Consider the following 24,360-nt stretch of genomic DNA (forward strand, 5'->3'; position numbering starts at 1 on the left):
TACTCACTCGCTGTGTGAAAAAGATTTTTCACATATTGCTTTTGCTTCTTTTACCAATTATCTTGAATGTGTGCCCTCTGGTTCTTGATCTTTCTTTCAATGGAACAATTTCTCCCTATCTACTCTGTCCAGGCCCCTCGTGATTTTGAATACATCTATCAAACTCCTCTCAACTTTCTTTTCTCCAAGGAAGAGTCTCAACCTCTCCAATCTATATTCATAACTGAAGTTTCTCATCACTCTTGTAAACGTCTTCTGTACAGTCCCTAATGCCTTCACATTCTTTCTGAAATGCGGCACCCAAAACTGTACACAGTAGTCCAGCTGAGGTCTAATTAGTGTGTTATACAAGCTCAATAAAACCTCCTTGCTCTTACACTCTAAGCCTCTATTAACAAAGCCTAGGATACTGCAAGCTTTATGAACTGCTCTCTCAACCTGTCCTGCCACCTTTAATGGCTTGTTAACATATACACCCAGGATCTTCTCCTACACCCACGTTAGAGTAGTACCCTTTATTTATTACTTTCGCTCCACGTTCTTCCGACCAAAATGTATCACCTCACGTTTTTCTGCGTTGAACTTCATCTGCCACCCATCTGCACATTCCATCAACTTTTCTACAACTTTCTGAAGTTCTACACCAGCCTCTGTACAGTTTACAATGCTTCCAAGTTTTGTATCATCTGCAAATTTTGAAATTATACCCTATGCACCAAGGTCTAGATCATGCTGTGAACTGTGAATGAACAGGAGTGATGTGACTCCACCTGCACTGTAGTGAGGGATGAATGGGCAGAGTGGTTAAAGGTAATACTTTCAACTCAACCTGCTTGTCCTGAGTAGATCATGGGCAGAATCATCCCAGATTTGCGCTAAGTGCAGTAGCAGGCGTGAAAAAAAAATGTTTTAATGGCCGGCCGCCATGGCAGGTTTTCCGCCGTATCGTCCGCTTTCTGCCTCATTAATTATGTAGTCACGGGAAACATGCAATCTCACTGGCAGGCAGGCTTTGAATCACCCACCGTGCCATTACCTCACTATTACCTCACTCGGGTTCCATATCTAAACTGCAGTCGTGCACGCAGTTCTCAATGCTTGCAGCTCAGTGACCCATCACTGGAATGCCTTTTGGAGGCCCACCATGATGTCCTCCACCCCAGCTCTGGCTTCAGGAGGTCCAACAATCTTACCACTCCGGCTTGGAAGGTGGTGGCAATGATGGTCTGTGCCAACACTGCACAGAAGAGGCTGGCCATCCAGTGCAGAAAGAGAGTGAATGACCTTACCTGTGCCACCAGGGTAAGGCAGCCATTTCATCACTCTAAACTCACACACTCACAAGGCCATCACATGTTCACTGGCATCTCACTCACTGCCAACTCAAGGGACATCACCACTCACTGTCTCATACACGCCCTCACATCACCATCTAGCCTCATCTCCTCTGGAGACTGCCTCCTCAGCCCTCACCATCTTGAGGCCACTTGCACAGATCAACATGTGCCCCCACACACACACCCACCTTCCCCAGTACAGACCATGTCCTGCAGCCTCTTCCCTTGCCTGAGGCGACTTTGCCCCCTTCCCCAAGCAAGTCCTAGCCCAGCAGCCGTTGAAAAGCCACCCCTGCCTTATGACTGGTCTGGTAGGTAGAGACCTGCCCATGAGCCCCCCTAAAAATGATGTGGTGCTGCCTGCAAAGCCTGGCACTGATGACTGCAAGTGCTGCCTGAAGCAAAGTAGGCAAACAAATCTAAAAGTCCCAGTTGAACTGCAGCTCGCCAGGTGCACATCGCTTACATACAGTTGTGAAACATGTCAGCCTACCCAGATAACCCAGTGTGGGAGGGTGATTCCAGTGAGCAGGGCTTATACTGGGATGCTAAAGTATTGAAATTAGGTTCCTGATGTGGCCGCCATTGATGGGTGGAACGGACAATTGCAAACTGGTTTCACGACGGCGTAAAGCCAATTTTTGGCCTTCTCAGCATATTGTTTGCTTATGCCTGCCATGATGCCCACCGCCACTGGGACTGGATGATTCTACCCTATGGCAAGTCATTACTGCTAAAGTAAAAGTGATTTTAAAAAACTCGTAGGAAATTTTAAGTTATTTTGCAAGTATCTGAAAATAAGCAAATTGCAGATTCGTCTACTCCAATTTATTATTTCTCAGGCTCACAAATAATGGAACTCATTACCTCCTACATTCTTCCCTTCACCCCACATTGTGCAACCTTTCAAAACCCACTGTTGATATCACCCAAATGCTATTTTCAGATTTACAGCAGCAAAGTGTCATGCCCAGTATATTGTGAACTTTCAGTTTTAACTTTTAAAAACTTAGGCACCAACAAACTGTTAAAATGGCTGCTGCAAACATTTGGCATTTGAGCTAAAGTCAGTATCAAGTCTCAGGCAAATATCTAATGAAGTTTGGACATTCACAGCCATCTGGGGAATTCACACATCCCTTTGTTTAAGAGTGGGCCAACACAAAGAGGCTATGGAATTTTCCAGACTGCTTGTTTTCATGTTTCATACTGAACAAAAGGGAATATTGAAACTCAATTGGTGGCAGATAGAAGTGAATGACCCACATCACCTTCCCATTGTATCATGGTGGCTTTCCGCATCCAAACTAGACTGGGTACACTGCAGAGGTGTTAACCTACAACACAGGATCTGGGATCAACATAAACACCACTATTTATTTGGAAGAGACCTTGAACTTGTGAAAAGCCACATGGAGGCAGCCATGTTTTTTTTGTTTGTTTAAAAGAGCAGGAGCTGTTTGGAGATATATCCACCACAGCCATCAGAAACATCAGTTCACATAGCTTGTGAACCAGACTCAGAAACCAGCTGCAAAACATCAAGCATCCAAAGTACATAACCTGTTGCAGTTTTCAAAGTTCTTCTTGAGAACCAACTCCCTAGAAATTCGACTACAAGAAACCTCGCAACCTGCAGTGAACCCTTTGCTTTACAGGATGCTCATTTCAACTTTAAAGCACCCAATAAAGTATAGGTCTGCCACATGGGAGACCGGAGATTGTAAACCAAAGACTATCTTAACGGTAATCTTTAGAAGTGTACCACCTTTACCTTTAACTAATATATGTGCATGAGTATGCATGTGAGATTGAGTGGGTAACATTGTGTTAATTTGGGGTAAGTGTGTGAGAATAAATAACCTTCTTTAGTTCTAAACTCACAAAAGCTTGCTGCTGAATTGTTTGTTTGAGTAACAGAAGACCTGCTCCCCATTATTTGATTGACAGCTCAGGCTCTCTAATATCTGTAGTCAAATTCACACTGTTTATTGAAACAACGCCATTGGATTCAGGCGCTTGTGGTTTGACGCTTTTGAAATTTCAAAGGGCCTGGATGATTGACAATTTTAGGAACTTTCACTCCAGACCTTTTTTCAATAGGAGAAATTTATCAATGGAGTATATTTGTTCAAAGGTTTTTTTATGCATTCCACATTACAATGTGATGCTCATTGGTCCTAGAAAGCATACAGTGGGTAAATGCGTATGGAGGTGCCAGAGCTTAGCATAGGGGCCACAAAGGGACAGGGGGTGGATGAAAGGGCAGACTCTGGCACTGGAGGCATGAGTGGGCAGAGCTGGTTGGTGGAAGGGCAGAGCCTGAATGGGGTCATGAGAGGACATAGTGAGTGGTGAAAGGGCAGAACCTGCATAGGGTCTATGAGGGGGATCTTTTGAACTTACCTCCTAAAGGTTCCCCTCATGCACTCTAGGATTCATGACTCCTCTAAGTGGCCTTGAACCACGTGTCTTTAAAAATGTGGCCTGACTCCATGAAAATTGCAGAGGAGTAGGAGATACCTATCTCCTGAATGGAGTCGGCCAGGTCAAGAGTATCGCATGGAGGCTTCTGACAACAAGCAGCCCACACCCTTTAAAGGCATTCCCAAAAATAGCACAGCCTGGGAATTGGGTCGGGAATCCCAGAATCGGGACCCACCCACTATCAACCCAACTCTGGCCCATTGGCCAGATAACTAAAAGCTTGGTTTTAAGGAGTGTAATAAAGCAGGAATGTGAGGTAGATGGGGACAGGTATAGGGAAGGTATTCCAGAGTTTAGGGTCTAGGCATTAGATTACATGGTGTAGAGGGTAACATATTAACATAGATGAAGGATTGGTTGACTAACAGGATGGAGAGAATAGGGATAAGTTGACCTTTTTCAAGTTGGCAAGCTGTAACAAATGGAGTGGCACCGATATCAGTGCTGGGACCTCAATTATTTATAATCTACATCACTGATTTGGATGAAAGGACCAAATGTATGGTAGCTAAATTTGACGATGACACCAAGATAGGTAGTGAAGAGTGAGAACTGAATTGATTTCATATTTGTTGATATTAAAATATTTAACAGCCTTAGAGTAGACAATGTAGCTAGCTTTTTCTAAGCATGATGGGAAATGTAGCCAATACTGTGGAAAACTAGCTAAGAGTACAAGTTGTAAAATTTAATGCCTTTACACGCTTAGAAAACCACTGTTAGGGTGGTAAGAGAACAGACAGGGAGGTACTATTATAACCAAACTACTAACAAACTTCTAGGGCTAAAGCTGAGATGAAAGGAACATCTGCAGAACATGAATTGCCAGTTCATTGATTAGGATATGTGATGTACGTGCTAAAATATTAAAGGTTGTACCAAGCAGTGTAGTGAAATGTGATACCTAAAAAGCTATAAATTTGTTACATAGACTTTGTATCAGAGAGAGAGAGATATCCTGGAAGTCAACCAGGGTACATCTCTCCCAGCATAAGCTTGAATTAAAATCTTTACTTTCATGAAGCTCACAGGCTCTGAGTGGTTGGTTTATTGTTTTACGACAACAATAAGAAGGTAAGTTGTCAGGAGAAGGTAAAGAATCTACAAAGGGATATAGGTAGATTTACTGAATGGGCAAAATTTGGCAGATGGAGTATAATGTGGGAGAATGTGAACTTGTCCACTTTGACAGGAAGAATAGAAAAGCAGTATATTATTTAAATAGAGAGAGATTGCAGAACTCTGCGATGCAGAGGGATCCGTGTGTCCTGTTACATGAATTATAAAAAGATAGTATGAGGTACAGCAATTGATTAGGAAGGCAAATGGAATGTTGATGGTTATTGCAAGGGAATGGAATATAAAAGTAGGGAAGTTTTACTGCAGCTGTAAAAGGCATTGGTGAGACAAAATCTGGAATACTGTGTATAGTTTTGGTCTCCTTATTTCAAAAAAGGATATAATTGCATTAGAAGTAGTATAGAAAATGTTCACTCGATTCATTCCTGGGATGAGGGGCTTATCTTATGAAGAAAGATTGAACAGGTTGGGCCTATACCCATTGGAGCTTAGGAGAATGAAAGGTGATCTCATTGAAACATATAAGATCCTGAGGGGACTTGACAGGGTAGATACTGGGAGGTTGGTTCCACTTGTGAGACAGATTAGAACCAGGGGACACAGTTTAAGAATAAGAGGTCTATGGCTTAAGACGGAGATGAGTAGAATTTTTTTTTCTCTGACAGAGTCGTTAGTCTGGAATTCTCTTCCTCAGAAAACAGTGGAGGCTGGGTCATTGAATTTATTTAAGGCAGAGTTGAACAGATTTTTGATAGACAAGGGAGTCAAGGGTTATGGGGACAGATGGGAAAATGGAGATGAGACCACACCCAGATCAGCCTTGACCTTATTGAATGGCGGAGCAGGCTCAAAGGGCTAAATGGCCTACTCCTGCTCCCAAGTCCTATGTTCCTATGAAAGCCTGATAGCTAAAGATGGAGTGGTTAAATTCAAGGATGCTCAAGAGGCAAGAATTAGAGGACCACAGATATCTCAGGGCGTTGCGGACTGGAAGAGGTTACAGAGATAGGGAAGGGCAAGGCCGTGGAGGGCTTCGAAAACAACAATGTGAATTTTAAAATAATTACATTGCTTGATCAGGAGCCAATGAAGGTCAGTGGGCACAGGGGTGATGGGTGAACGGAACTTGGTGCAAGTTAAGACACAGGCAGCAGAATTTTGGATGACTTCAAGTTTAGAGAAGGTAGAATGTGGGGAACCAGCCTCAATTGCATTGGAATGGTCAAGCCTAGAGATAACAAAGGCATAGATGAAGGTTTTAGCAGCAGATGAGCAGAGACAGTGGCAAAGTCAGATGACATTACGGAAGTGGAAATAGGCGGTCCTTGATGGTACAAGTATAAGATCAAAAACTCATCTTGGGGTCAAATGTGATACCAAGGCCATGAACAACTGGCTTAACCTCAGACTGTTGCCAAAAAGTGGGATGGAGTCAGGGAACAGAGTTTGAAGCAGGGACTGAAAGTGATGGCTTCATCTCTTCTACACTTTTCACTCTTTGCATTACGGACCTTGGACCTTCACCTAGTTTTTTCAATAAAGTAAATCCCTGCCCTTTCTAAACAGCTACTAAATCATGGCATTAATTGCAATTGTTAGTAAAACAAACACACTTCAACAACAAAGAGCAGCGACTGTATGTCAAGATATCTAACACAGCTCACTCAGGTGGTACTCTGAATTTTCCCCTCTATCCTATCTTTTCCCTGTATATTTCATGCCTATTTACTTTCTGTGTCTCCTCTCCTGTATAGTACAAATATGAAATCCAAGCATAATTGTGAAAATATTACATAAATAACTTTGAAGGTTACAGCATAGTAGTTAGAATCTCATTGTCCCATGATCTTCCGATGAACTATATATTTTCTCGCTGTATCTTGTTAAAGGAAAAATAAATGGTTATCAGGAAATGCACTGTCTTATAAGTGTCCTTACATTCCTAGTAGGTGTGAGCTCAAAACACAAAGCCAATATTGACCTGGGATTAGTTTGTCAGACTCTTGAGGAGCCATAGGTAGCTGACGTATGAATGATTAAAATATTGCACTGCTACAATAGGGGTTACTCTTTTGTGGACTGAAGCTAATGCACAGTGTTGGGCCAAAGTAGAGGAATTTTTAGCCTGCAACTCACTGAGATATGGTGACAGAAGAATCAGGACTGGGAATTATACATTGCTTGTATACTAAGATTAGATCAATCACACTAATTAGAGGTAGTCCGCAGACCACCTAATAATGAAAGGAAGGCAGAAGAAGAAATATTCAAGCAAATTAGCAAAATAAGTAAAGAAATAATAATCAAAGAGGATTTCAACTACATTGAAATTAGATTAAGAGGTTTAGAATATTACCATGAAGAGTTATAAGCTTGAAACCAACAAATGATAATCACAAATTTGATAAAGAGCGAGAAAATAGAATGAGAGTACATCAGCAAGAAGTATTAAAACAGATTGTAAGGCCTTCTGCAAGTATGTAAAAAGGAAGATTGTAGTGGAAGTTAACATGGGTCCTTTAGAGGCTCAGACAGGAGGGCAAAGGCATTAAACAAATATTTTCTGTCCATCTTCACAGGACAAGGCACAAAATCATACCATAAGTAGTTGGGATCAAAGGATCTAATGAGAGTGTGGAATTTGAAGTATTGGTAAAGAAAAAGTACTGAAAAGATGAATGGGCCTAACAGTTAACAAATCCCCTGAACCTGATGGGCTATGCCCTCGGGTTTTAAAAGATGTGGCTGCAGAGATAGACAGAGTGGATGCATTGAATGGAATCTATCAAAATTCCATATTCCGATTCTAGAACGGTCCCAGTTGTTTAGTAGTTAGCAAATGTAACTATTCAAGAAAGGAAGGAGAGAGAAAACAGCGAACTTCAGTGCAGTTAGCCTAACATCAGCTGTTGGGTAACCACTGCTATCCAGCATGAAGGGACTGGTAACAGGGCACTTAGAAAACCATAGGCAGAGTTAACATGGGGCCGAAGGGAGGTGGACTGGGAGGTTTGCATGGGGGGTGGGGTGCGGTGACGGTAAAATTGGAGCAGGCAGCCTTTCCACTTCTGGTCCCGCCATCAGGCATTTTACCAATGGTGGGATGAGAAGTGGACAAACTGCCTGCCCCAAGGAGGCAGACAGCCAGTTTCAATTATTAAAGGGTTTAATAGGGGCCATCTTACATGGCGTCAGCATTTTGCTGACAGCAGATCAACCGTCCCACCACCAACCCCACCGCCCCCACCCACCTCCCCCCCCCCCACCCCCACCACCAGGAGAGAAGACGACCCCCCAGCCGTCCGGGGGGAAGGTTTTATGCAGCAAAGAGAGGAGCACAGAAGGGAAGGCAGCACCTGCAGCCCTAATTTTCTAGAAAGCAACTTCCCTCCAGCACTCAGCCCCTGCTTAACTTCAAAACTGTCTTCGCCTATCGGCTGTAGGCCCCTGGTCTCCAGCCTGCCTCAGCAACAACCACTCGTACTGGTGGTGCTGTTGAGGCTGCTGAACTGCCAGCTCTCTGATTGGGCCAGCACCTCTTGGGGCCGGCCACCTTCCCTAATAGGACAGCAGCCCCAGCAGCAGCCACTTAATTACCAACGACGCACATTTCCTCATGACATTGGGACCTCTACACAAGTGGCAAAATCCTGGCCATGGTTTTATGAAATACACTCAAGCTTTTAGTGAATGTAACAAGCTGGTTAGATAAAGGGGAACCAATAGATGTCGTACATTTGAATTTTTTGAAAAGCATTTGATTAGGTGTTACATAAAAGATGGTTGCATAAGATAGGACTCATGGGGTTGGGATAGCACATTAATACGGACAGAAGATTGGTTAAAGGGGTAAAAAAACAAGCATAAACAGGTCATTTTCAGGTTGTTTTGCTGTTACTTGTGGATTGCCTCAAGGATTAATGCTAGGTCCTCTGCTGTTTACAATTTAGATTAATGGCTTAGATGAAGGGACCAAATGTAACATACACAAATTTGCTGATGATACAAAGCTAGGTGGAAAGAAAGCTGTGAGTAGGGCAAGAGGGTGGAGTCTTCTGCGCTTAGGCTGGGCTTTTCTGCCCTGCCATGGCAGCTTTCCCCGCAGTGGGTGCGGCGAGCCATTCAAACATCCATTGACTTCGCCAGGACCAGAAGATCCCGCCAGCAGGAGAGGCCAGAAAATTCCAGTCTTAGTCCCTGATGGAACAGCAGGATCATTTACGGGGATCTGATTTACTCATTGGTGAGCTTAGCAAACACTTTTTTCCCAGAGCCATGGCATTAGCCTCCCACCTTTGGGTTCCTGACCAATTAGGGAGGTCAGCTGGAATGATGCGTTCATCCTGTCAAAAGAAGGATTCCCAATTAAAGCGACCACAGCATGGGCTATAATGGCTCACCAGCACTTGGATTTTTGAGGCCACATCAACCACAGGAATGGAGAAGAAGGCTGCTCCCCAAGTCTCTCACTCTACCATCAGATCCCACTGTGGGATCTCAGTGACTTCACTGAGGTGATCTTTCCCAAGGACCGGAGGAAGCAACAACCTCTTCAACCAAGCAAGTGTGGACGGAAGTGACTAAGGAATTCAGCAGCAGAACTGTGAGCCCTCCGCACTTAGAGACAGTGCACCAAGAGGATCCAGGACCTCAGGAGGGCAGGAAACGTGAGTAGTATTAACACTTCCAGCTGCCAAGTCCTACCCTCTGACTTGCACTGCATTTTCCTGCACAGCACTCCTCAAAAAAACACACGAGAGGAATATAGAGGCACTGGAGAGGGTGCAGAAAATATTTACAAGGATGGTACCAGCAATGCGAGGTTATACCTAACTGGAAAAAAGTGAACAGGCTATGCTTGTTTTCTCTTGAAAAGAGAAGATTGATGAATAACCCAATAGAGGTCTTAAAAATTATTAAAGGTTTTCCACTTGCTTGAAAGAACAGAAAAATTTAAGATAGTCACCAAGGAATTCAATAGGGAATTCTAAAGAAATCTCCATAACCAGAGTGTTGAAAATGTGGAACTCGTACCACAGGGAGTGGTTGAGGTGAAGAATGCAGATGCATTTAAGGGGAGGCGTTTTAATTGAAAATAAATTAATAGCAGATTCATTGCATAGCTACTTTAACATATTTTCTCCCAGGTTCACAAATCAGAGAACTCACCTCCCTCAGTCTTTCCTTCACCCTACAAACCACAAGTTTTTAAAAGTCAAATTTGGCATTAATTAAGCACTATCACTTCATTTACTCAATTTTCTCTCCTACTCTTTATAATCTTTGTATTGAGTCATAGACCTTTACCTAGGTTTCCCAATTAAAATGATCCCTGCTGTTTCAAAATAGTCATTCTATTGACTTGAATTACTTTAAAGTGTTTAATTTCTCTGCGCCTCCTGATAAACAGCACTTTGTCTGCAAGCATTTTCCTGAGTTATTTCTCCACATCTTTCTGGTGACTAATTTTCTCTATATTTCCTCTTATCTCTATTCTCCTGTGAAAGTGCAGGAATTTCTTTGGATCTCAGGGTGCTGAAAATACTACTGCCGCCCAAAAATGTGAGTTAAAGGAACATGGTTTTCATTTATTAAATAATTGGCAAACATTGTTTTTCTTTTTCTTCTTCCCCACAACATTTAAGAAGTATTTAGATGAGCACTTGAAATGCCATAGCATATAGGGCTACAGGCAAAGTGCTGGAAAATGGGATTAGAGTAGATAGGTGCTTGGTGGCCGGCATGGACACGAAGGGCCAAAGGGACTGTTTCTGTGCTGTATAACTCTATGGGCAGAATTTTGCCGTCGGCGAGCAGGGGGCGGGGCCCGCTGGCCAACGCGTAAAATGACGCAGGATGATGTTGGGCGGAACCCCAGACGTCATCCCGCCCCATTTAAATTTTCAGGAAGGCGGGGGTGCAGCAAAATCAGCTGCGGGCCCGCCGACCTGTCAATGGCCAATTGAAGCCATTGACAGGATCATTTAAACAATTAAAGGACCTGCCCGTCCAACCTTAAGGTTAGCGGTCAGGACAGGAGCCCCGGCGGCAAATAGAGAAAACATGAAACCTCATCCACCAGCGGGATGAGGTTTCACGCAGGGTTTTAAAAAGTTTAATAAAGTTATAGTGTAAATTATGAACATGTCCCATCTCATGTGACATGTTAGGGTTTTTTAAAAATTTTTAATCTTTTTCAAAGTGTCAGTGATCTCCGTGAGGCTGCACTTTGCCTCAGGGAGACGATGGCTCTTTCGTGCGCATGTGCGAAAGAACGCACTCTTGCTTTTGGGGAATCCCCCGCCCGCACAGAAAGCGCATAGCGCTTTCCGCCCGACGTCACGCTGGGTGGGCCTTAATTGGCCCGCCCACGTAAAATGGCAGCACGGACTGCTTCTCCGGCGGGGATCGGCTCCCCGCCCACTGGAGATTGGGTCGGGCCCGCCCGCCCGACGGAAAGTAAATTCTTCCCTATGACTCTATGACTTTTTGTTAAGGGCAGAACAGCTGGGTGTTATTTGTGCTGCACTGACATCAGGCATAAGCTGTTTTTTGGCACCATTTAAACCTTAAATTTATGAGCTATTTTCACAAGGCTCCTTTTCCATTCAAATTTTACCGGTAAAAACAACTAATAAAATACAACCTTCATCAGAGTTGTCAGGTAGTGTCAGTATTGGCATTGGCTTCAATGAGAGCAGTGAAACTGACAATATCCTCTCTTTACCTTTTTTTCTCTGTATACACACAGCACTGAACACATTGAGAGTGAGGACACAAATAATAGAAAATATTTATTTCTCTCACCCTCCAACTTTCGGCACCTCAGAAGGTCCTTGCTGGGTGAAGGTTTCTCTGGTATGCCGAAGTGGACGCTTTTTGGAGGGAGCTTATCAGCGAGTGTTAGCAAGCAATTTAACTGTGGGAATGATTCACAGATAAACCCAATCTTCTCCTCATCTGACACCCACACATACACACTTCCCACCAAAAGTCACCATCTAATAAGTAAAAGTGGGAATTCTGAATAATTTCCCCTCACTTATTCAGGGATACTGGAGCTAATAGCAGTCATAGTAATAATGCCTTGGTTAAGGGTTAACTAATTCAGTACAGACTTGAGAGTGACCCTGGAATATGCTGCTCTGTATGGGCAACAAACAAGTATTTGCAAACTTGTTCTCACTGGAATATAAACAGAAAATTCTGGAAGCATAATGAGGGTCAGCTGGCAGTACTCTGATGCTGAAAATTACACTGTGTATTTCCAACACTTTCTATTTTTATTTCAGATATAAAGTTTTCAAAGTTTTCCCTTTGCTGTGTCAACAGAGATCTTATTTTTTTCCTCTTATTTTATTGTTACTGATCCTTATTTAAATTGCAACTAATAAGGACAGGTTAGAGTAGTAACTTCAGGGCGTCACTTTATCTATTGTCTGCTTTTTCCAGAGAACGTTAAAAGTCAGCAAAATATTCAATGTAAAATAGACAGTTGTTTCATTTTGATAATACATCCAGTAGGTCAGTGAGTAAAACAATCAACAAGTGGAAAAATGTTAATAACATCTTTGGATAGGTCATAGTAGCAGTTAGCGGTACTCAGTCCTCATTTATTTTGCAGATGCGTGCATACCCAATTTTATTAGAATGAAATGCTAAACATACAAACATACAAATTAGGAGGAGAGTCTTTTGTGATTCATGCACTAGGATACCCAGATCCCTCTCAGAGCTGTGCAATCTGTCACCATTTAGATAATAAGCTTCTTTTTTATTCTTCCTGCCAAAATGAACAATTACACTTTTGCCCACATTATACTCCATTTACCAGATTTTTGCCCACTCACTTAACCTATCTATATCACTTTGTAGCCTCCTTATATCCTCTTCATAATTTACTTTCCTACCTATCTCTGTGTCGTCAGTGAATTTAGCCACCATTCCTTCAATCCCTTCATCCAAGTCATTTATATAAATTGCAAAAAGTTGAAGCCCCAGCACTGATCCCTGTGGCACACCACTCGTCACATCCTGCTAATCAGAAAAAGACCCATTTATGCCTATTCTGTGTTTCTTGTTGGCTAGCCAAACTTCTAACCATGCCAATATGTTACTCCCTACACCATGAGCTTTTATTTTCCACAATAACCTTTATCAAACGCCTTCAGGAAATCTAAGTACAGTACATCCACTGGTTCACCTTTATCCACAGCACACGTGACTCATTCAAAGAACTTCAATAAATTGGTTAAACATGATTTGCCTTTTACAGGACCATGTTGACTCTGCCTGACTGCCTTGAATTTTTCTAAGTGCCTTGCTATAACATCTTTAATAATAGTTTCTAACATTTTTCCCATGATAGATGTTAGGCTAACTGGCCTGTATTTTCCTGCTTTCTGTCTCCTTCCCTTTTTGAATAAAGGAGTTGCATTTGCTATTTTCCAATCTAATGGAACCTTCCCCAAATCTAGGGAATTTTGGAAAATTAAAACCAATGAATCAACTACCTCACTAGACACTTCTTCCAAGATCTTAGAGTGAAGTCCAAATGGACCTGGAGATTTGTCATCCCGCAGCCCCAGCAATTTGCTTAATACCACTTTCCCGGTGGTTGTAATTTTCCCAAGTTCCTCCCTCCCTTCCATTTCCTGATTTACAGCTATTTCTGGGATGTTACTTGTGTCCTATATAGTGAAGCAAAATACCTGTTTAATTCATCGGCCATTTTGCTACTTTCCATTATCAATTCCTCAGACACACTTTCTATAAGACCAATGCTCACTTTGTTAACTCCTTTCTTATTTAAATATCTATAGAAACTCTTACTATCCGTCTTTATATTACTAGCTAGTTTTCTCTTGTACTCTAATTTTTCTCTCCTTAATAATCTTTTTGTCATTCTTTGCTGTTCTTTATATTCTTTCCAACTTTCTAAGCTGCCACCCACCTTTGCATAATTATATGCGTTTTTTTAAGTCCCATTGGAATGTATATATTCTGTGTATTTTGAAATATCCCTTTAAATGTCTGAAAAGGTCAAAAAAATGGAATCACCTTGTCTGTAACAATGACTGCAAGACATGCTAACCAAATTCCTTTCTGGGAATATGCAGACAGGAGGAGGAAAAAGAAACATCACAGTCATCTAGAAACACTGCTGGAAGAGAGGAGTAAAGATCTCTCTCTCTCTCTCTGAAGCTAAGAGTGTCTTCAGCAGAGTGTAGACGTGAATGAACCAAGTCAACTTCAGAGTTTTACAGGAAATCAGCTAACTTCAAATGGCCACAATGTTCAACAATATACACCTCAAAGAGCAGCAAAAGACTTAATCCTATATTCTTTTAACTTATGATTAGTCACTAACTTTCTTACTTCTGAGATCTATGTGTGTCTGTTGTTGCATCTTTATTATTTTTTCTCGGGTTTAATAACTAATAAACTTGCTGTTTTTTTACTCAAGAAAACCTGGTTTGATTGGCTCCTTATTAGCAAATAAATACATTTAATTTGGAAAAGACATTTGCAGGGAAAATAAATTTTAAAACTTTTGTTGCGACCAACCATGGCTGCTGAACAGAAGGGGAGCCATGTCACTACTCCACATCCAATTACAACAAAAGAACCAAGTCATTCAACCTAACTGGACTATGCAGGAGTTTATGCTCCATAAGAGCCTCCTCCCATTTTACTTAATTTTATCAGCATATCCTTTTATTCGTTTTTCATTCATATATCATACTTCCTCTTAAATGCATCTATAATATTCTCCTCAACCACTCCATATGAGAACAAGTTCCACATTCTCACCACTCTGTGTAAAGATATTTCCCCTAAATTCTCTATTGAATTTAATGGTGACTACCTTATATTTCTGGTCCCTAGTTTTAGACCCACCCATAAACATAAATATCATCTCTTCATCTACCCTACCAAACTCCTTTTAAAGACATCAACTATATCACCCCTCAACCTTCTCTTTTCTAGAGAAATAATTCCAGCCTACATGCAGATACCAGGTACCATAACATTGTACATGTGGAGTCAGGCCTAAATACAGTCTTCAAGTTAAAGTGGGTGAAAAGCAGGAGCAACTGAAATAAACCTGACCCATGATTGAAACTGGAAACCAAATGCAGAATGGGTGGAAGGAAGATGATAGAGTGGGGGTTAGAGACCGAGAGAAGAAAGAGGAGGGAGAGAATTAACAGTGGGAATCAGAGAATCAAAGGCTGCCAGATTGGGACTGGAACTCAGATCAACTGTCTGCACTGGTGGAACAAATTACACCAGTATGGTAGGCCCGGGATGGATAGAGCTGAGGAGGGAGAATGGAAGGATGTGGAGGGAAATTAGACCTTTTGGGCTAAATAGCCTGTATTCTGTAAATACTACATAATTCTAAACTTCCTCAATCAACTTATTTGTTTCATCTAAATTTTCAGTTCCCATGTACTTTAGTGTCATCTGCAAATTTAATTCCATTAATAATTCTATTAATTATATTAGAAGTGTATAGAATACTGTTCTCCAAATCATTTATAAAGATCATGAACAGCAATGGTCCCAACACAGCTCTCTGCAGGACTCTACTTATGACTCGGCTGTTTGCAGATTTGATCCCTTTGAAGGCGACTCATTGCCTATGATATTGCAAAAAGATTTCTATCCGGAATATCTGCCCGCCAAATTTACATGATAAAATCTTTGCTAATATTTAAGTAAAATATAATGCAATGTGTATTTACTTGAATTGTGTGTAAAATTAATGCAAGTAGCAAAAATGAAGTCACCATAGCCATGCCTGTGGGTAGGCACAGATTGCTATTAGAAAACACTGCTTTAAAACACAGACTTTTTGTTTCATTCCTTTGTGCTGCATTGGGTGGCCTCTGGTGAAGCAGGACCTTGGGTATTACAAGTGACCTTAATTCCTTCCCCTCCCCCAGGCTAAAGAAGAGAAAAGGATTGATCAGGGTTGCCATTTCTAATCACCGTACAGTGACCTCTACTGGAAAGTGAGTGTGAGTCTGTGTGTGTGTGTGTGTGTGTGTATATGAGCGAGTTTGTGTGTGCCTATAGGCACAATTTACTCGCTCTACTGTACTATCATGAGCAGCAAAAGACAACTGTTTACAGTTGGAGTAAGCTACACTTCAATGTTCCTGGGTTAGGGAGGGGAAAGATCAGCAGGATTTTCACCTCTGATTGTTATCCACAACTTTGCTAGGGAGTGCATGTTCTTGGTCATTGAGAGAGGGCTTTAGTATGTGATTCCCTCCATAGTCAAATAGCACAGCAACACTATTAAAGCTCAGAGTTATGGAATTGATGGGCAAAATACTTGAGGGCAGCAGGTGCCTGTGGAATGATACCCCAGTGAAACAGAAAGGGAGAAAATCAAAAGGTTAAAACAGAGAACATGACAAAGTACAGAGAACTACTAGTTTACAATGCAACATCTGCCTTAACTACCATTGAAAACACAGAGACATTTCAGTTTCCTGGTTACTCAGTAGTTACGTGAGGTGGTAAACTTCACTTGCAGTGACTCTCACCTTCTTTCCTGGGAGAATGTCAGCCAGGACTTCACCACCTTGATCCAAATGTGATCCTTGCCTTTCTAGCTTGCTGCTGCTTGCTCCTCCACTGTTGGCATTTTAGTCAGTGTACCCTTAATGAAAATCAATGGTTGTAAAAGACGGCAGACTGGTTTTTCCTCTTGTAAAATGAAGAAATTTCAATGCTAAGAGCTGGCCACACCCAAATGACGAAAATGCACCTGCACCAGAGAGGGAACACCCACAACCACAACCACATTCCTCTCCCTGCCTCCACAACAATGAGTGGAAAAATTCCTTTTACTCTACTTGGAAGAGGAACTTAGGCATTTTGCTTGGAAACAAATCTCCTTTAAACAGCATACAGAAGGGAAAATGATTAGGTGACTTCTATATTCAACACAGCATAGTTAAATTTATAAATTTGGTTGGCACTGATTGTTTTGTGGTGCTTTTTATTTCAGCATTGTGGCCTGGAGGACACTGTTATGGTCTGAAACAGAAGGAACATTAGGTGTGAGATCGTTGGTGATTGGAGAATTGAGGTTGCTTTCACCGCTACCGCAGTTAGAAAAGTTGATCATGGACAGCCCAGCCAGAAATGGGATGTGTATGTGCTTCCTCCCTTCCTATCCCTCTTTCTCTTCATCCTCCTCCTGCTCCTCAGTTGGTGACTGTATAGCTGGTGGCAAGGGCTGTTGCCCTTATGGTGGTGAAATTGTGCAGCATGCAGAAGCTTTCCACAGGCTCCGAGTACTGCAGGAAGTAAATTGAGCCTCTTCTCTCCAGAATTTTCCTTAGCTGGAGAACCTAGACCTTGTGGGCACAGTCTCAGGATAAGTGGTCGAATTGAGCAGAAATTTCTTCTCTCAGAGAGTTGTGAATCTTTGGAATTCTCCACCCCAGAGGATTTTGGATGCTCCATGGTTGAATATAGTTGAGGATGAGGTAGTCAGATTTTTGATCTCTCAGGGAATCAAGAGATATGGAGAGTTAGGGGTGGGGAGTGTGGGTGGTGTGTGGGGGTGTGTGGGGGTGGTGAGAAAGTGGAGTTTAGGCAGAAGATCATTGTATTGAATGGCAGAGTAGGCTCAAGGGGCTGTATGGTCAACTCCTGCTCCTATTTCTTTTGGTCCTCCAGAGCATTGCAGAAGCATTTCTTAAGCACACTAATGGTCTGCTCAATCATGTTCTGTGTGGCAGCATGGCATACCTGGAACTCCCTCCCTAATGGCCCTGTGGGCGTGCCTACTTCACATGGTCTGCAGTGCTTCAAGAAGGCGGCGCTCACCACTTCCTTCTCAAGGGCAATTAGGGATGGGAATTAAGTGCTAGCCTTTGCTCATATCTCATGTATGAATAAAAAGAAATGCATGCTTCCCACATGTGACTGAGTTGCACACCAGGGTCATCACCTTGTGTTCAGTGGATAGCCCTTTTCATCAAGTAGCTACACTCTTATTTTTTTTGTGATGGCTCAAATGTGGGTAACAGAGCAGACAGCCACAGAATGAAGTCATCATGAGTGGATGCCAGGATACCAGGCAGTAACTTGCATGATATGCTGTGTAAACACCAACTGGGCATTGAGGAAGTGGCATCTCTTTCAGTTTTGATACATTGCAGTGTTGCCATGTGAAATCCACAAGGTGGACAGAGTTTTCCCATCCCGCCCTCAGTGGGTTTTGTGGCGGGCAGGAGTGGAGAATCCAGTGGCAGGTAAAAAGTCAGAAAGCCACTGGTGTAAAAACAGCTTGGGCAGAATTTTGCCCTTGATGGGCGGGCAGGCCCGACCAGCTCAGCAGTGGGTGGGCAGCCAATCGCCGCTGCTGAAACGGGCCCCGCCACCATTTAACGTAGGCGGGCCAATTAAGGCCCGCCCAGTGGGCCGCCTGACAGGAAGCGCTATGCGCTTCCTGTGCGGGCAGGGGGGGGGATTCCTCAACTGCGAGAGTGCGCTCTTTCACGCATGTGCGCGGAAGAGCGCACATCTCCCTGAGGCTAAGTGGTGCCTCAGGGAGATCGCTGAAAGGTGGCGAAAGTTCAAAAGTAGAAGAATAAAAAATTCATTAACATTTCCCCCTCATGTGAAAATGTCACACGAGATGGGACATGTTAATGAAGTACACAAAAACTTTAATAAACTTTTTAAAATTCGAAATCAAACCTCATCCCACCACTGGATGAGCTTTATGAAAAAATCACTTACCCGCCTGCCCGTTGGGCCCGTGCGCCGAGCCGAAGTTCGCACAGGCCCCTCAAAATCTTAGTCGATTGGTCCGGCCCATCCATTGTGCACCGCAAATGCTTCTAAATGGACTGCAAGCAGATGCATAGCGTTTGCTGCATAACTCTGAAAAGGAAGAATAATTTTGGTCACTTAATGGCCTTAACGAGGCCTTTAATTAATAAAAAATTATTCTTCCTTTTCAGAGTTATGCAGCAAAACGCTATGCATCTGCTTGCAGTCCATTTAGAAGCATTTGCGGTGCACAATGGTCACTTTAAATGGCCTTAACGAGGCCTTTAATTAATGGCAGGCGCGCGTCGCGCTCCATAGCGCACCCACCGACCGAAACATCGCAATGCCGCGCGCTGACATCAGGACGCTCATGCAACATTTTAAGTGCTGGCGTCCAGGCTCCGCCGCCCGCACGTCGGCCAGAAGATTCAGCCCCTTGTAATTCTCCCAATGGTGAGTTTATGGCAGGTCAGTTATCCCGTGGATTAGAGGCGTGAATGCCATTTGCACTCATTAAAATCTCATGAATACTGATTAGAACAGCTGCCCAGCAGAATCTTGTCAGGCCTTCCAATCTTCCGTCACGCCAGCGGGAAATTATGTCAGCCTCAAGCCCATTTGAAAAGGGATGGCGTACACAAGCCGGACCTCAGCTCACTGGTAACTTCGAGATGAGTGCAACATACATAGCCTGCCATAGCGCTGCGCTGGCCTTGTTGCAATGAACGCCACCCTGGTAGGGTTGGTCTGCTCCTGCTCTTTGCCTACATTGTCCCGAAGAACCACTGTGCTGTGGCACTCATGCAGGCCTCCACTTTCAGAAACACTTAAATTGTGGTTGGCTGTGAGGCGGGCTGACGAACACGAAGTAGGCAATGGGGAGGGAAGGCTGTGGAATGGCAGTCGGGGGAAGGGCAAACACGAGGGGGCCTTTCTGGAGTCACCCTCTAACTTCTTGTTGCTGCAGGAGTGAGCAAGAGTCTGCTTAGAAAGAAAGGAGGAAGACCTCCTTGCAACAAAAGCCACTGAAAGCCAATGGCTTCAAAAAGCAATGTTAAAGGGCTGCTCAGAACTCAATGGCTTCACATCACAGTTGCTGCATCTCAAGAGTAACACACAGGAACTTAGAATTTGTGAATGCAGGCAATAATGAAGGAGGCACAACTGTATCATATATATGGCATTCCATCAATGAAGGCCTGTCGTGTGTTCACCAGGTGTGATACTCCTAATGGGCCAAAGGGCATGCAGTCATTGACCATGATCAACTGACTGGTCATTAATTTGCCACATCAGAGATTGGAGCACATAGCTAGGTTGGGTCATTCGTTTCAATTAAACTTCAGCATCCCACGCAGGACTCAAGATGTTACATATCTGTGATGCAATCTTGGTCACCTCGATGTGTGTGCTAGTGTCTCAGGAACAAGGCGGCATAGGTCAGCAAATTCTATGGTCCCTTACAATTTCCAAACATGTCATTTTCTAAGCTTCACTTCTTTGCCTCTTGAATCATTAATGTCTTCAATGTTTCCTTTCAGAGAGAAGGCAAAAGCACATATGGATCCAGGGCTCAATGCTGCCTTTGTCAGGATCCTAATGCAATGGAAGAGTCTCCTATTTACAAATGAGTGAGAGGCAATGCTGTGCACATCTGTGCTGGTCCCGAGATCTGGTACATCACATATGCTACTTTCTTCGTGAAGACCTAACGCCACATGGATTGGAGATTATCTCCTGCCAGTGGCTTTGAAGGTGATCGCAGTACACAGTTACTTGGCTTCTGGTTCTTTCCAAGGATCATTGGTGACCTGTACTGCATCTCTCAGTCTGCGACACATCGATGTATAAAGGAGGTCACAGATTGCCTTTACAGGAAGGCCCCTCATTATGTCAGGTTTGCTCAGCGAATGTAGCCAGGCTGCAAGATTCACCAGCTTCACCGCCATCTCAGGCATCCCTAGAGTGCAGGGTGTAACAGACTGCACCCATGTGGTGATACGGGCTCCATGGCAGCAGCTCCTAATGTTACTAAACCACAAGGGCTTCCATTCCATTAATGTACAACTGGTCTGTGATCACCGGAAGCACATAATGCATGTTTGTGCCCAGTACCCTGAGAGTTGCCATGACTCTTACATCCTGAACCACTCTCAGGTGCCTGAGATTTTCGAAGGCCATTATGTCTGCAGGGATGGCTGCTTGGGGATAAGGGGTGCCCACTGAAGCGCTGGCTGATGACATCGGTGCATCACCCTCAGAGTTGTTCCGAGAAGAGGTACAACGCTGCTCACAGCTCCACACGCTCCCTTATTGAACAGACCATAGGGCTCCTGGAGATGCACTTCAGATGCTTTCACTGTTCAGGTGGCTCAGTACACCTCCAACAGAGTTTCCTGCATCATCGCAGTGTGTTGCACCCTTCACAATCTTGTAATGCAAAGAGGTGAACCCCTGCCAGAGGATGAATTGGAGGAGGATGAGAGCTCATCAGAGGATGAAGATCCAAAGGCCCAGGAACCTCAGGAGGCTGCTGAGGGTCAGTAATAGCGTGACCACACCATGGAGGATTGAAGACATGGGAGACATGCTTCCAGGAAGAGTAAAGTTAAGTGAGGGATTATGGCCACATCTCTCCTAGCCTCAATGCCATTTTCTTTCATCTCAGGCGATGTCCACCCTCTTGCAGTGAGGACGATTCCCGCATTCACACTTGCGCATTCTGGCTCCATGAATCGCCAGGTCATGGTCTTTGCTGTGTTCCTTGGGGCCCTGTGAGTGAGCTCACTCTAGGAACTGACAGTCCATTTAGAGCGATGCGAGGGAAGACTTGAAACCTTCACCGCCATCTAATGATGCCACACTGCTGCGACTGAGATGTGCTCATGCCTAGGGATCTCCTTCTCCCATACATGTCTTTTCTTCTGCCATCACCATTGAGGAGACACAAATGCTGCTAGAATATCAATGCTGATGAGCTGCCCTCACTGAATGGTGTTCCTTGAAGAAGAAGGGTTAGAAACACTTACATCACATACACATCCAATAAAGATTTAAACACATCACCCTGACATCACACAAGGGGGTGCAGAGACCAGTTCAACTGAGGTTAACATCACAGGAATGTGAATCTCACATTGGGACACCATCACTGAGTGGGAGCAAGGCTAAATATCAAAATAAGAGGATTCCAAGTACAAAATCATAACACCTTCAATTGACAGGAATATTCACATAACCATCAAATGTATTCACAAAAGTGCAATTTCTTTACATGTCTAACCTGCCTGTGACCCAAAAGTGTCCTGACAGGAGGCCCATGGGCTGTCCAGCTGATGCTCATCCACCCTGTGGGTGCTCCAGGCCCCGTCCTGGCTCCTGCCAGTGATGGTGCACCTGGAGAGAGGTCAAGGTGCCTCACCCCCGTGTCGCCTATACCTTGATGGTGCCCGCCACCGTGGGTGGCCTGGAGTGCAGTCTGAGCACAAACCTGGCAAGACCTGATGGACCAAGGTCTCCTTGGTGGTCGCCAGCCTTCCCATGGTGACCTCCAGGCACTTGCATGTCAGAGCCATGACATCAGACAGAACACAGACAGAATCCTCCATCGTTTGCTCTAGTCTGTTGAGTGACTGTCGAATCTCTGCCTGATGTTCCGCCACCTGTTGATGCATCTCCAGCATTGAGTTGGTGGACGCTTCCAGAGGCTCATCATCAGACTCGGGCTGAGTGGGTGGCTGGTCTCCAGCAGCCCTCCGAGGGCCAGAGACCCGGGCTGTCCCTGCCTCTCACTGCATTGGGGAAGTGTCAGTGAGGTGTTCCCCAGAAAGTGAGCCCAAAACTAATCTACAACTGTGCCCTTGGACGAGTGTATCTCTGAGCTGGCGGAGAGACGTGTGAGCACCGTGACGCTTCTTCCAGAGTTTCCTCCTCGGATGTAACCTGGGGCTCACACAGGTGGTGCTGGACTGGCTTGGGGGCCTCGATCTGCTGGTGCTGAGAAAATAGAAAATCGAGTTTCAGTTAATGAGCATGAACTAGATAAGACTGCATGTGACTCTCTGTAAATGTTAGAATTTAATGAAGTGATGGAGCTGTGATCCATACTGGGTTAGTGGGAGAGGCCCATCTCCCCTTCCCCCCAGGGGCAATCCCTCTGCTCCCCAGCCAGCTCGGCTGCAGCCTCCTCAAACTCACTGAGGGCAATAATGTCGGCTGTCTCTCCCCCTGTCTGCGATCTCTCGCGTCTGTTGTGTGCCAGCTTGGCCTGTATGAAGAGGAAAGAAAGGCATGTGATGAGAAGGGATGGAGCAGGGATTGGGTGAGATGCACATTCCCTGTGTGTGGTTAGCCCTCTCCAGAAGAGCCAGAGGATGGAGTGTGAGCAACATGATAGATGGGATAGTGGTGATGTGAAAGTCTCGGTGACATAATGAGTGTTGATATGTGATCCTCACTAATGGTTGTGTGAGATCCTTCAAGCGAGTAGCTGTCTGAGTGCATGATGCCATGATGAGAGTTTGATACTGGAGGGTGTTGAAGGATGACTTACCCTGGTGGAGCGGGTGAGGCCATTCATCCTCTTCCTGCACTGGATGGCATTTTGGGCATGGTTGCCAGCCATGCTGACCTGCTCCGCAATGGCCTCCCAGGCCGGAGACCTGAGGCTGCTGCACTTCCTGCAGCCATCCCTGGGAAAGAGCACTTGCCTGTGCATCTCTGATCAAGGCCTGGAGGGCCAGGTGACTGAAGTGGGGTGCTGCCTTCTCCATGAGGCTCTCAGCCTTCTTCTGGCTGCAAGACATCTCTGGCGGTCTGGAGAGAGTAAGATTATGTGTTGGACTGACCTTTAAAAATGGCATTTGGACCTTCAGACCCACCAGCTGATGGTGGGCAGATGAGTCAGCTCTGATCCGCCAGGTGATTTGGACTGATATGTGTCTTTACATAATCAATGACCCTCTAAGGTCAGAATCGGGCATGGGTTCTGGCCATTCTGGCCAGCTGGGTGGGCGCCACCACACTTATTCTCCTGAATGGGAAATTCCTCCCAGTGTGTGTGTACAGTCAATGAAAGTCTGCACTACGGAGAAGCCCACAGTCCTCTTGAAGCCATTTTCTCACTCCACCTGCTTCTCTCTGGCAAGAAAGAATGGAATGTATTCAGCTGTCTTGGAATACAGAGGTTCAGTGACCTCCCTTGTGCAACAGTGGATGGTGATATGGGAGATGGTGCAAATATCACCTGCTCCAGCCTGGAAGTTTCCCAACACACAAAAGTTCATGGCCACAGTCGCCCTCACATCCACTGGCAATGCTGCCCTCGCCTTGCCCTGAGGCTGCTGTTGTGGCTACAGCAGGTGACAAATTTCAGTGAGAACCTGCATTGTGAAGGGGAGATGTCTGACAACACTGTTCCTCACTGAGGCTTAGGTAGGAGAATTGTCCTCTGAATACCCTGGATGGATATGGCCTCCTGACAAGAGCCCTTCCTTCCCCTCCTCCTCATTATTACAGCAGCTTTTCCTACTCTGTGTTACTTCTGCTTATTCTCCCTGTCATACTGCAGGTCAAGGGGGGTGCAAATTACACCACCCATGACTGAGAGCAAGTGGTTTGTGCAGAATCCTTTAAGTTAGGATGAAATCAG

General features: G+C 44.3%; 1 protein-coding gene across 4 annotated transcripts in view; it reads right to left on the reverse strand.

The window, feature by feature from the left end:
* syt8 (synaptotagmin VIII) overlaps window positions 1–24,360 on the reverse strand; it is a 351,409-nt gene that overhangs the window by 81,981 nt on the left and 245,068 nt on the right. For 2 of the 4 annotated variants that reach the window (XM_078549116.1, XM_078549117.1), the window contains exon 1: window positions 16,466–16,664. The exons of 1 other annotated variant lie outside the window; for it this stretch is intronic. The gene's annotated coding sequence lies outside the window, so the exon portion shown is untranslated. Of the gene's footprint in view, window positions 1–11,711; window positions 11,730–16,465; window positions 16,665–24,360 lie in introns of those variants that run through there. One more of the 4 variants, XM_078549119.1, reaches the window with a different exon arrangement.

The sequence above is a fragment of the Cetorhinus maximus genome, chromosome 9 (assembly GCF_964194155.1).
Source record: "Cetorhinus maximus chromosome 9, sCetMax3.hap1.1, whole genome shotgun sequence".
Lineage (NCBI taxonomy): Eukaryota > Metazoa > Chordata > Chondrichthyes > Lamniformes > Cetorhinidae > Cetorhinus > Cetorhinus maximus.